General features: G+C 40.0%; 1 pseudogene; it reads left to right on the plus strand.

Annotated features, from left to right (window-relative positions):
• Nucleotides 1–528: 528 nt before the first annotated feature.
• On the plus strand, nt 529–6,806 carry LOC104989852 (annotated as a pseudogene).
• Nucleotides 6,807–14,709: the final 7,903 nt, after the last annotated feature.

Consider the following 14,709-nt stretch of genomic DNA (forward strand, 5'->3'; position numbering starts at 1 on the left):
TTTCAAAGTCCCATTCAAGAAGATGTATTGGCAATAAATTTCTAACCCAAACTAGCCACTGAGTAAAAAACAGTGTGAACAAAGAAGAAAGCTTTCTTTTGTTGGTGATTAGATAAGGTAAAAATGTTTCCAAAAGGAACATGAAAAAACTTGCTGTCAAGAACCAAATGAAATAAAGTTAAGGTGAGCATATAAAGGTAAATAATTATAATAGGAACTAATTGTGGACTTTCCTAGTGGCCCAGTGGTTAAGAATTCACCCTGCAAGGCAGGGGACACAGGGTTGATCTTTGGTCTGGGAAGATTCTACATGCTGAGGGGCAACTAAGTCCATGTGCTATAGAGCCTACCCTCCACAGTAAGAGAAGCCACTACTATGAGACACCTGTGCTCCTCAACTAGAGAGTAGCCCCCACTCACTCCAACTAGAGAAATCCTGCTCACAGCAATGAAGACCCATTAGCCAAATAATAACCACAACAAATTTTTACTGACGTGTTGAGCTATTGTTGCCCAGCCCCAAGGCCGATGAAAGAGCTGGAAGACAGTGATAGAGATGTTGACAGCATGTGTGTGTGCTCAGTCTTGTCTTGACTCTTTGCAACCCCATGGACTATAGCCCACCAGGCTCTTCTGTCCTTGGGTTTCCCAGTCAAGAATACTGAAACGGGTTGCCATTTCTTTCTCCACGGGATCTTCCTGAAGCAGGGATCAAACCCATGTTTCCTGCATCTCCTGCATTGGCAGGTGGATTCCTTACTACTGAGACACCAGGGAAACCCTGGATGGCATACTAGACAGGGAATTTTACCTGTCCTCAGCAAAATATTCTGGAGTGATATCTTAGTATGGACAGCAAATAGACAGGATAGGCAGCCATCTTTGCTACTCTGAGCAGAAGGAGGCTATAATTTGGCTCATCACAAGGACTTTCACTTTAATGAACTATCAGGTGAGCTGCATCTGCCCTAAGGATCAGAACAATCACTAGCTGGGGTTGAGGGCAAACATGTTCATGTCAGTAGGGTATACATGTAGTATGGACTACTCGAGCGAGGGATATACAGAGAACAAGAACACAGCCATCTTGAGTGGCCTGACCAAACAGCATGCTAACTCTCTGCAAGGACATAATCATTGTCTCTTTCAAGTCTCACAATTCTATGGAAAAAAAATTATAATGATTATTTCTACTCTACAAACAAGGATCCAAGGCTTAGGTAGCTGATGTTAGTAGCCCAAGACCATGAAACTAGCAAGAAGTTAAACCCAAATCCAAGTCAGTCCAGCTCCATATCCCAAGCCCAAGTTAAAATGTATAGCACTATAATAAAGAAAGAAAAGAAAGTCTAGATAAAAATAATTATATTTGTAAATGTTCAGTTAATGGCAGGTCACAATCTGAACACCACAAAATATAAACCAGAAAAATCTATATATATTATTTAGGAAGGTTTTAGTGTGTAATAAACATTAATGACACTCAGCCAATATTTTATTCCATAAGATGTGCTTACAGAAAAATTAAAGTATATGATAACCTAAGAGCTGATGATTTTCATGATCTTAAACATCTTCATCAAGGTTACCTGAATTAGTTGTTTCCATCTGAGTTGTCCAATCAGTTATTTTTCTTTTTTGAAAATTAATATGGTTGTGGTGGTTGTTTAGTTGCTAAGTCATGTCTGACTCTTGCGACCCCATGGATTGTAGCCCTCCAGGCTACTCTGTCCGTGGGATTTTCCAGGCAAGAATACTGAAGTGGATTTCCATTCCCTTCTCTGGAAATTAATATAAATGAGTCATATTTGTAAAATTTTAAAATACTAGAAATACATTGTCAATAGACACATTATGCCATCCTCCATATATAAAATTGGAACTATTGACCTGAATTATTAGGATCTAAATCTTAAACTGATTTTTCCATTAATGAAAATGAATTTGCAGTGATTGACACACTGTCAAGATTACTTTTATAATTAAATATATATACATATATATTAAATATATGTATAGCAGTTGATGGGGATTCTGCCAGAATGTTAAAAGGTTAACTTAGGAAGCTAAAAGAGTAAAAGATACTTGAATAAAATCAATTTTTATACACCTGGTCCTGACTTTTTACCAGATTAGAACCATGTTTTAATTTTTAATCTGCATTCAAATGACCTGAGTATCTTGTTAAATGCAAATCCAAATTTCATAAGAGACACCGTGCAGCAGAGATTCTAAATTTCTGACAAGCTCCCTGGTAATACCAGCGCTATTATTCCACCTACCACGTTTTGAGTGGTAAGGAATTAGGGAATGCAGCCTCCGATTAAATATAAGAGATACTACTAAATTGTTGTCCAGCAACTCTTTCCTCCAAATATTCCCTTTTCTCTCTATCAACCCTGGTACAGTGGAAACCATCAAGATTCTGTTTGATTCACACCCCAGGAGTGAGCTCATAACTCAGCCAATCAGATCCTTGTCAAATATTGAGAACTGAGACCCAGAGAGAGCCAATTTAGTCTTTCTCAATTACCTCACGACTTTACATAAATTCCAGAGCAAATGCTGGTGTCATTTTCTACCGAGAAGATGGGCAAGACAAAAACTGTCTTTCAATGAAGGAGAAAAATAAAGCATGATGTTCAGAGAAAGATAGACATAAGAGGCACCAAGGGATTAACTTAATGTATTCTTTAGTGTGTTCCCATTCTAATCTCTATCCCCGAGGCCCAAATACACAGCTGTCCTAACAAATTAGCTTTTTGCTCAAGCTGAGAAAGTTTCCGTTTCATACAACCTAAGGACTGCTAACTTTATACTCTGAGGTGTAATGTACTTTATCATTATACATCTAAAAGCACATGAGCTTGGGAGTCATAATCATAGTTGCCGCATTTATATGTAGTGCTGGAAGTCTGTGCTAAGTAGGCACAAGTATGTATATAGTAATATATATTACATGCACACTGTTGTAATGAATATATGCATCAAATATATTATTTCAGTACATCTGCTGCTTTATATTTGGTTCTAAATAAATAAAGATAGCAATCATTAAACTTAAAGATGTGCAATGATAGAAAAATCTATTAAGTGATATATAAGACTGAATATTATATCTTTGTAAGCTAGGCAAACTGCTTTTAAAAAAATGTGTGTTTCAGCTTTCAGAAGCTCAGTAGTTAATTACGATGATGAAAAATCTTACATTAAATACATGTTGATTGCTAACAAAGGCACCAGAATGGAATTTTCCTTCAGATAAAGGTATTTTAAGCTACTCTGGTGCTTAGATTATTATTCACAGTATCTATTCATATTTAACTGCTTAAAAGTTTAGCCTGATTAAGCAAAACATTTACAAATAAGCAATGCCATAAAAACATCTCCACATTTTGGACTCTAGCCAAATCAACTTTCTGTAAACATTCAATGATGAATTCTATAATTGAATAGCTAATAAACCCATCCAACCTTAATCTTAAACTGAATTCACACATATATAGCAATCAGATCATTTCAGTAACACAGGTATTATAGAGCTGTAACAAACTGGGATCTGAAGGAAAGAACAAACGTCCTATTTCTCAAGTGTTTAGACTAACTGAAGTGCAAACTCAAAGCATGGTTGTTAATCCTAAACACAACCAATAACATTGTTTAAATAAATCAGCAAAATTAAATTTCCAGAGCCAATCTATAACATAGAATTGACTTTGTGAAGTAGTAACTCAGACTGCTCCCAAGGTGACTTTGAGGCCAAAAATTCATACTGCACAGCTAATATATTAAAATGTGTCATAAATTTACAGTAAAGATGATGGAGATTTCTAGTGCTACTAGGGATTTGAAAGAAACAAATGAAAATCTTCTCTAGAGGGGAAAAGCTTCATTTTAGGGCTCAGAATTCTCATGGATAATTTCCCCCTAAAACGTAAGTAGTTCTAACGGAGTGTGGCTGAGAGTATTCTATAACTAATGTAAGATGCCAAACAAAAGATTCAAAAAGATTCAAAGTGTAGGGTTTACAGAATAAATTAAAGAAATCCATACAAAGAAATATTTTAATGAAACTTCGGACAGCAAGTAAAAAGATAAAAATATTACAATTAGAGGAAAAAGGTTCTTTTCAAAGGAATAAACACTAGATAGTTTACTTCTTAATAATAAAAATAGAAACCAGGAGATAGAGTTCTTTCAATTTTTCAGAAAAACAGATCACACCAAATATCACAGACAATCAAAAAGAGAAAATCCTCCAAAATCATTCTACTATTCATGGATATGCCGGATATTAAACCCAGAAAAATATATTATCAGAAAAGAAAATTCCAGAACTGTTTCACTCATTAATGTAGATGCAATATCGTAAATGAGAGAAGGCAATGGCACCCCACTCCAGTACTGTTGCCCGGAAAATCCCATGGATGGAGGAGCCTGGTAGGCTGTAGTCCATGGGGTTGCTAAGAGTCAGACACGACTGAGCGACTTCACTTTCACCTTCCACTTTAATGCATTGGAGAAGGAAATGGCAACCCACTCCAGTGTTCTTGCCTGGAGAATCCCATGGACGGAGAAGCCTGGTAGGCTGCAGTCCATGGGGTCGCACAGAGTCGGAAACGACTGAAGCAATTTAGCAGCAGCAGCGATATCCTAAATAGAATATTAGCAAATGGAATCCAAATGTATTTTTCAAATAATATCTGTTGGCCAAAAAGATATACCAGTTATGGGAGATTAGGTCAATATTTTCAAAATCATACATTTAATTCAACACATTAACAGATTATAGGGGGGAAACGTGATCATCTATTTAGATTGAAAAAAGTGTTTAATAAAATCCAATACACATCATAATGAATATTATTAGTAAGCAAGAATTTATAGCAGAACATCCTGAATCTTATAAAGAGAACAGATCTAAGATAAATACCATCCTGAAATATTAGAATAGTTTTCTTTATAATCAGGACTAAGACAAGTACACAAAGTACCAATACTTTTATGAAACATTGATTTGAAGTCTTAAGCAAGTGTAATAAGAAAAAGAATGAGACATCAAATGTAAAATAGGAAATATATTAACAGTAATAAACATTTTGAAAATACAATGAGATACCATAATTTACAATACTATATCAATAATCTTTTTGAATGTTTAAGACTGCTAACGGAAATTTTTAAAGCTTTATAAACAGGTGTTTGTTAACAACTAAATATATGGAGTAATATATCATGTCTGTGGTCGAAAGACTGATATTTGGAAATAATATATCTCCTGATAAAAATTATATCCAGTACAATTCCAATGTACACCAAGGTTATTCATGAAACATAATCTGATCCTAAAACTTTATGTGGAGGACTGAAAGGCCAGTAAGAGCCAGAGAACAGAGTGAAAGGCACTGCCCAGAAAGTTATCAGTAATTATTATAGAGCTACAATAAGTGAGAAGTGTAAATTTGTACAAGGATAAACAAAATATTAATAACAACTGAAATAGAAAACTAAGAAGCATAGCCACACATGTTGATACATGACAGAGGTTAAACTTCAGATTAGTTGGGAAAGGAAAATGTTTAGGGAAAAATGACTATCCATATGGAAAAAAGATAAAATTTGAATCAACTTCATTCCATGTATAAACATAGAATGCAAAAATTTAAGGACTTAAATGTCAAAAATGAAATGTTTTAAGTGTCTGGTAGAAGAACCTATTTTAAAAGATTTTAGATTTAGGGCCATGAAAATTTCTAAAAAATGCCTTTAGGGACTTCCCTAGTGGTCCAGTGGTTAACAGTCTGCCGTCCAATGCTGGGTACAGGGGCTCCATCTCTGGTCGTGAGCTAACATTCCACATGCCTTGTGGAAACTAAGCCTGCCGTGCCTCAACTAGAGAGCCGCCAGCTGCAAACTATGGAGCCCACTGCGCTGTGGGCCACAACGAGAGTCAAGCCAGCCAGCTGCAAGGAAGAGTCCACGGGGCTAAAAGGGAGAGCTCGGCTGCCATAACTAAGACCCAACAACACAGTGGAAACTAAATAAATACATGTATTTTTTTTAATAAATAAAATACCTCTAGAGAGGAAGATTGTCTGGCACGCCCACTCAGAGTTTGTCCAGAGCCCAGACCCTGCTTGTGGCTGAGACGTTGACCCCGCCCGGCCTCTGCCTTGAATCCCACTTCCCCTCCGCCCCGCCCCACCCCCACTGCGTGGAGGTATGCCAGGTGCAACAAGGTTCACAGCTCTGTGCCCACGTTCCTGCTGCAGGTTTTGCAGTTTGAGGTAGATGCCCTAAACGGTTTAGTAGTCAAACCACACAGGCTACTCACACGGGAAGGGCCAAGAGCTAAACTCAGAAGAGCTCCAGGAGCTATAAGACGGGCTAAAGCTGAACAAGGTGAACCAGTATGACTACATGCTCCCAGTTACACGAAAGGCTTGTTCTTCCTGGCCATGGTGGTGGGCATCATGCAGAGCTGAAGCAGCAGAACTCCAGGCTTGTGTGCACAAGAGACCCCGAGATGGGACACACGTGGAACGGAGAAGGTCCATGTGTCACCCTGGGGATCTCCCTGCTTATTAGAGAAGTCGTGCAAGTTGCAGACATCATCACTCCCAACTAGTCTGAGGCTGAGTTGCTGGGTGGGATAAAGCCAGGTAAAAGCCTTAGTGGTGATGGATATGCTGCACTCAGTGGGCACTGACAGGGTGATCATCACCAGCTCGAACCTGTGGTCCCCAACAATCTCAAGGTGGCCTGCAAGAAGACTCCATCGGCCGTGCCCCATGTTCTGCAGCTGACCATCAAAAAATGTGCAAAAGCCACTCTGGGGAAGGACTGAAGCACAGCCTGGCCCAGTTGGAGCTGAGGATGATCCAGAGCAAGGACATAGAGAACCCAGAAATCGTCATCCAGGCCAAAGTGCTGTGAGGGACGTGTGAACCCACCTCCTTAACGTCCGACTTTAGGTATCTCATTTTTGTCCACGTGAGAAATGTAACTTTGCCTTAGAGCTATGACTGAAACTTGATATATATTTATATATATCAGATCAGATCAGTTGCTCAGTCATGTCTGACTCTTTGCGACCCCATGAATTGCAGCACGCCAGGCCTCCCTGTCCATCACAAACTCCTAGAGTTCACTCAGACTCACGTCCATTGAGTTAGTGATGCCATCCAGCCATCTCATCCTCTGTCGTCCCCTTCTCCTCCCGCCCCCAATCCCTCCCAGCATCAGAGTCTTTTCCAATGAGTCAACTCTTCGCATCAGGTGGCCAAAGTACTGGAGTTTCAGCTTTAGCATCATTCCTTCCAAAGAAATCCCAGGGCTGATCTCCTTCAGAATGGACTGGTTGGATCTCCTTGCAGTCCAAGGGACTCTCAAGAGTCTTCTCCAACACCACACTTCAAAAGCATCAATTCTTTGGCACTCAGCCTTCTTCACAGTCCAACTCTCACATCCATACATGACCACAGGAAAAACCATAGCCTTGACTAGACGAACCTTTGTTGGCAAAATAATGTCTTTGCTTTTGAATATGCTATCTAGGTTGGTCATAACTTCCCTTCCAAGGAGTAAGCATCTTTCAATTTCATGGCTGCAGTCACCATCTGAACACAACATGCTTCCCCCACCTCCGCCCAGGGAAAACCAGCTCTGTGTTCATGTTTCTGGGGCTTCTTCCTCAGGGCCCTGGCTGGCTTGGGGTACGTGGTATATTCAAGTCCAACTAGAGTATGGGATCCGGAGTCAGGGGTTAGTGTTCATGTCCAGAAAAATGATGCTAAATATCTTTAATCTTGTTCTGCCCTCACCTGTGTTCCCGCTTCAGAACTTTTTGCCTCTTCCTTTATGGCAGGTAGGACCCTGTGTGGAGGTGGGGGAAGCATGTTGTGTTCAGAGTCTTCACTTCTATTTACTGTGTGGACCAGTTCCTGTAAGCTCAGAAGCATAGATGTGCCAGTCACTTTGGCTGGGACCAGACCCCAAAAATCTGTACATCTCACGTGAGTAGGGTCCTGCCTTGTCAATCAGAGTGTCTCTAAGGGACACCCTGGGTGACAGAACAGAAGCTGGTGCACTGCTGTCTGAGGGTGCCTGTGGGAAGACCAATGCCTTGGACTCCTTTTAGAAAACACCCTATTTATGGTAGAACAAGTCAAGGTATGTTTGCCACCTACTGCTGGTGACAAATGTGTCGTGTCACCCTGTGGGTGTGCAGGTACAGAAGGCAGAGCAGGCTCCTGCCCTGACCTCCCACCTTGGTGTGTTTAACCCCACTGGCCAGTTATCTTGCTCCCCAGCCTCCACTCTGCCAGCAGTTTTGCATCGGGTGTCAGCCAGGTACCAGGAAGCTTGAGGATTCTAGAAACCCACTGCAGCCCTGCCCCTCCCTACAAGGCGGAGCTTCACAGGAGCAGCCTGTCAGACTCCTTGGTTGCTGCGGCAGCAAAGGCGAGCATGCAGGCCCTAACGCCAGTCCAGTCCTCCGCTGCTATGGTGACATCCCTGGCCCCACTTTGCCCAGAATTCTGAGGACCCCCCAGTGTGGATGAGGCAGGGCTGCCCATGCTCAACATCCACCCTGACTCTGGGGGTTGCTGAGGTGTGCATCTCCTGGGAGCCTGAGGCTGACGGGAAACAGAGAGGCTTCAAGAAGTGGGTCCCTGGGAATACAGACTCTCCTAGAGCAGCCCTTGTCCCCGCCTCCAGACCCCCACCTATCTGTGGCTGTGCCCGGTCTCCCAGACGCTTACCTTCTCAGTACTGAGTTCTCTGCTTTGTTGAAAATGCCCCCAAATGAAGTCTGGCTGGTCTCCTCTGGACTCTGCAGCCTTTTCCATCTCCCCCACTCTGCTCCTGTTCTGAACATCCTAACTCTCAGAAGTTAGTGCCTGCAAGCAGAGTCAGAGGTCCTCTGGTCCCTGCAGGGGCCAGAGGGTCAGGGTATGAGTCCCTGTCATGTCCTTACAGGGTCCGCTGGCCCAGGAGGAGGAGGAAAGCCTGGTGGGGGACAGCCCCCAGCAGAGCGGTCAAGGGACCAGCCACAGTCCCACAGGGCCTTGGGCCCCTACAGAGCCTTTAATGGAAAACACTGTCACTGCCAAGTAGAGCTGGGGCGATGGCCACACTGCCAGCCAGTGGGAAATCTAATTTTTCTTCTTTCCTGTTTTTTTTTTTAAACCTCTGGACAGAAAGTTATTATTATAAATTATTTTAATAATTATTACTATAAATAAAATAATTATTTTAAGATGAGAGATATATTAGTCCTGAATTGTTGGCTTAATAATAATGTATAGAATTCAAACCTTCTGAAGACCTTGAAGATAGATTACAAAATATGTTCCTTTTTTTTTTTAACTAAACTAGTTTTGAATCATTGCCAAGTCCTGCAAAGGTAGCCAGATTAGTCTGCACTGTTTTTGCAACATGTCAGTCGTGGTAAAAATGGAAAATAAACATAAAACCTTTAGAAAAAAAGAGTTGACCATAAATAAATAAAAAGACATAAATCTAACTACATCAAAACTGAGAACGTATTTATCAAAAGATGTTTTAAAGTAAATCAAAATGTTGCAAAATGGGAGAAAATATTTGCAATATACTTAACGAAGTACTAAGATGTTACATATAAAAAGACTTTCACAAAGTAAAATATGAAAATATTTTAAATGATAAAATAAATGGTCAAAATGGATGGAAAATTTTCAAAAAAAAAATTCACATGACCAATAAAAATATTAGCAGTGGACATGGAAATGCAAAAAAATGTTTGCAGTGAAATACTTTCATATATACTATGTGACAAAAATAAAATAAATAATAGACAGAAATGCAGATCTTGTAAGAATCCAGGGGCTTATTTAATTTGGGATTCTCTAAGAAAAAGATATAAAGAATAACTAATAACAAATCTGGTATACAATTTAATATTTATTTAGAATGAAAAATCATAACAAATTATGTTTTAAGAGCTGGCAAAAACCACAAGTGGGCTTCCCACCTGACGCTAGTGGTAAAACTTGCCTGCCAATGCAGGAGACTTAAGAGAAGTGGGTTAGATCCCCTGGAGGAAGACATGGTAACTCACTCCAGTATTCTTCCCTGGAGAATCCCATGGACAGAAAGGCCTAACGGGCTGTTGTCTATAGGGTCACCGAGAGTCAGACACAAATGAAGTGACTTAGCACACACACATCACAAATACCATAAGCCAAAACAAAAAAATGAACTTTAAAAGTCTCCTTTTGGACATATCTTTATATGTCCTAAACTTTTTGGCTGAATATTTTGTATTGCTTTTCATAGAATAAAGATTTTGGGAAATTTTTAGTGAACAGAAAGAAAAACAATTCCAATTTTTAAAGCGTGATTGAAGTTTGTTTCTAATATTGGTAAAGTAGAAAAGTTTCAATTTTATGGCTTATCATTAGTAATATCATTTAGACTTTTTTTTTGGTGGTGGTTGTTAAAATTAGGAAAACCTGTTTGTTTTATATATGAGCTGTGAGGTTTCAGAGCCTTTAAAATCTTCTTGTACAGGGGAATACATTAAAGAACTATGTATTCATTAATCAAATTACTTACAGACTCATTGTGTGGCATATTTTATGGTATATTCATCAATGTTAGTATTTTGGGTCACATCAGCAGGAAACCTTTCTTTTTTTAGCATGAGCCATACAGCTGCAACTTAAAAGACAAATGCATCAAATATACTAAGATGTGCTCCCACGTGTTGAGATGCATAAAACAAGGGTGGACACGCTAGTGTACTTATTTACAGCATGTTTACAGGTTTGTACCCTACTGAACACTGAATTCTGTTATGTAAGGTACTTTTTTTAAAAGTGTGTATTTATAACTGTACATGTAAATTATTGGATATGTACCAGACAGGACACAGCTTCTGTTTTGAATAAGCACCAAGAAGGATGACATCTTATACTTAAAATTTGATTGGAAGATTTTTTTTTTAAATAAGTAAGTTCCTACATTCATGTTTTGCAAAACATTTTTCTCCTCCACTTCACATATATCTTTGTTGCTAGGGACTGTAGGAAAGTTCATATGGCAGTGCAGCCTCAGGGCCATAAGTTCTGTGTGGTGAAGCCAGGTAAGACTATACCATATGTGGCTGGAGAACTCTTAGAAGGCATTCCCACACCAACAAGACAAACAAGAATTAAAAATCCAAGAAAGTAACTCTATAAACCACATAAACAAAATTCTCTACTCCCGAAATACTTATCTCCTTAGCTGAATTCCCCAAAGTTCCATGGCCATGCTACTGACATTGACCAGTTAGGGAAGTATGACTGCAGAAAAACTGAGTGGAAAAAAGTAACAATCAGTCAATTACAGTCAAAAAACCTTTTACTGAAAATTTAATCAAAACATAAGGTAAATGAATACATTGTTTAAGGACTTTCAAAGGGCTTTGTTACTGATAGGAGAAAGGTTTAGAATTGGAAAATAGATACTTGAAAAAAAAGAATTCTTAAAAAGTTATAATTCACCATATTCTTAAGAAAGAAAGTGGATGCAGTTGAATAAATAATACAAAATAGACTTTATGTCAAAAAGTATAGCTAGTTATTGAAGAGAATAAGTATAATTTTCCAGAAAAATATAATCTGATAGACAGAGTCCCTAAAAAACTATGGACGGAGGTTCATGACATTGTACAGGAGGCAGTTATCAAGTCGATCCCCAAGAAAAAGAAATGCAAAAAGGCAAAATGGTTGTCTGAGGAGGCCTTACAAATAGCTGTGAAATGAAGAGAAGTGAAAGGCAAAGGAGAAAAGGAAAGATATACCCATTTGAATGCAGAGTTCCAAAGAATAGCAAGGAAAGATAAGAAAGCCTTCCTCAATGATCAGTGCAAAGAAATAGAGGAAAACAACAGAATGGGAGAGGCTAGAGATGTTTTCAAGAAAATTAGAGATACCAAGGGAACATTTCAGGCAAAGATGGGCACAATAAAGTTCAGAAATGGTTTGGACCTAAAAGAAGCAGAAGATATTAAGAAGACGTGGCCAAGAACATACAGAAGAACTACACAAAAAAGATCTTCATGACCCAGATAACCATGATGGTGTGATCACTCAACTAAAGCCAGACATCCTGGAATGTGAAGTCAAGTGGGCCTTAGAAAGCATCACTATGAACAAAGCTAGTGGAGGTGATGGAATTCCAGTTGAGCTATTTCAAATCCTGAAAGACGATGCTGTGAAAGTGCTGCACTCAATATGCCAGCAAATTTGGAAAACTCAGCAGTGGTCACAGGACTGGAAAAGGACAGTTTTCATTCCAATCCCAAAGAAAGTCAATGGCAAAGAATGCTCAAACTACTGCACAGTTGCACTCATCTCACACACAGGAAGCGCGGTCAAGAGGAGCTACTCCATGTTCAAGGTCAGGAGCGGTGACTCGTCCAAGGTAAGGAGCAGCGGCTGCACTTTGCTGGGGCAGCCATGAAGAGATACCTCACATCCAAGGTAAGAGAAACCCAAGTAAGACGGTAGGTACTGTGAGAGGGCATCTGAGGGCAGACATACTGAAAACATAACCACAGAAAACTAGCCAATCTGATCACACAGACTACCGCCTTGTCTAACTCAATGAAACTAAGCCACGCTGTGTGGGGCGACCCAAGACAGATGGGTCATGGTGGAGAGGTCTGACAGAATGTGGTCCACTGGAGAAGGAAATGGCAAACCACTTCAGTATTCTTGCCTTGAGAACACCATGAACAGTATGAAAAGGCAAAATGATAGGATACTGAAAGAGGAACTCCCCAGGTCGATGCCAATATACTACTGGAGATCAATGGAGAAATAACACCAGAAAGAATGAAGGGATGGAGCCAAAACAAAAACAATACCCAGTTGTGGATGTGACTGGTGATAGAAGCAAGGTCCGATGCTGTAAAGAGCAATATTGCATAGGAACCTAGAATGTCAGGTCCATGAATCAAGGAAAATAGGAAGTGGTCAAACAGGAGATGGCAAGAGTGAATGTTGACATTCTAGGAATCAGCGAACTAAATGGACTGGAATGGGTGACTTTAAATCAGATGACCATTATATCTACTACTGTGGGCAGGAATTCCTTAGAAGAAATGGAGTAGCTATCATGGTCAACAAAAGAGTCCGAAATGCAGTATTTGGATGCAATCTCAAAAATGACAGAATGATCTCTGTTCATTTCCAAGGCAAACCATTCAATATCACAGTAATCCAACCCTATGCCCCAACCAGTAACGCTGAAGAACCTCAAGTTCAACGGTTCTATGAAAACCTACAAGACCTTTTAGAACTAACACCCAAAAAAGATGTCCTTTTCATTATAGGGGACTGGAATGCAAAAGTAGGAAGTCAAGAAACACCTGGAGTAACAGGCAAATTTGGCCTTGGAGTATGGAATGAAGCAGGGCAAAGGCTAATAGAGTTTTGCCAAGAGAACACTTTGGTCATAGCAAACACCCTCTTCTAACAACCCAAGAGAAGACTCTACACATGAACATCATTAGATGGTCAACACCGAAATCAGATTGATTATATTCTTTGCAGCCAAAGATGGAGAAGCTCTATACAGTTAACAAAAACAAGACTGGGAGCTGACTGTGGCTCAGATCATGAACTCTGTATTGCCAATTGCCAAAATGAAGAAAGTAGGGGAAACCACTCGACGATTCAGTTCAGTTCAGTCACTCAGTCATGTCCAACTCTTTGCGACCCCATGAATTGCAGCACACCAGGCCTCCCTGTCCATCAAGAGCTCCAGGAGTTCACCCAAACTCCAGCCATCTTATCCTCTGTCATCCCCTTCTCCTCCTGCCCCCAATCCTTCCCAGCATCAGAGTCTTTTCCAATGAGTCAACTCTATGACCTAAATCAAATCGCTTATGATTATACAGTGGAAGTGAGAAATAGATTTAAAGGACTAGATCTGATAGAGTGCCTGATGAACTATGGACGGAGGTTTGTGATATTGTACAGGAGACAGGGCTCAAGACCATCCCCATGGAAAAGAAATGCAAAAAAGTAAAATGGCTGTCTCAGGAGGCCTTACAAATAGCTGTGAAAAGAGAAGCAAAAAGCAAGGGGAGAAAAGAGAAGATCTTCCCATTTGAATGCAGATTTCCAAAGAATAGCAAGAAGAGTTAAGAAAGCCTTCCTCAGGGATCAATGCAAAGAAATAGAGGAAAACAGCAGAATGGAAAAGACTAGAGATCTCTTCAAGAAAATTAGAGATACCAAAGGAACATTTCATGCAAAGATTGGCTAGATAAAGGACAGAAATGGTATGGACCTAACAGAAGCAGATTTTAAGAAGAGGTGGCAAGAATACACAGAAGAACTGTACAAAAGAGATCTTCACGACCCAGATAATGACGATGGCGTGATCACTCAACTAAAGCCAGATATCCTGGAATGTGAAGTCAAGTGGGCCTTAGAGAGCATCACTATGAACAAAGCTCGTGGAGGTGATGGAATTCCAGTTGAGCTATTTCAAATCCTGAAAGACGATGCTGTGAAAGTGCTGCATTCAATATGCCAGCAAATTTGGAAAACTCAGCAGTGGCTACAGGACTGGAAAAGGCCAGTTTTCATTCCAATCCCAAAGAAAGGCAATGTCAAAGAATGCTCAAACTACCGCATGATTGCCCTCATCTCACAGGATGGTAAAGTA

Source organism: Bison bison, unplaced genomic scaffold (genome assembly GCF_000754665.1).
Source record: "Bison bison bison isolate TAMUID 2011002044 unplaced genomic scaffold, Bison_UMD1.0 scf7180017864165, whole genome shotgun sequence".
Classification (NCBI taxonomy): domain Eukaryota; kingdom Metazoa; phylum Chordata; class Mammalia; order Artiodactyla; family Bovidae; genus Bison; species Bison bison.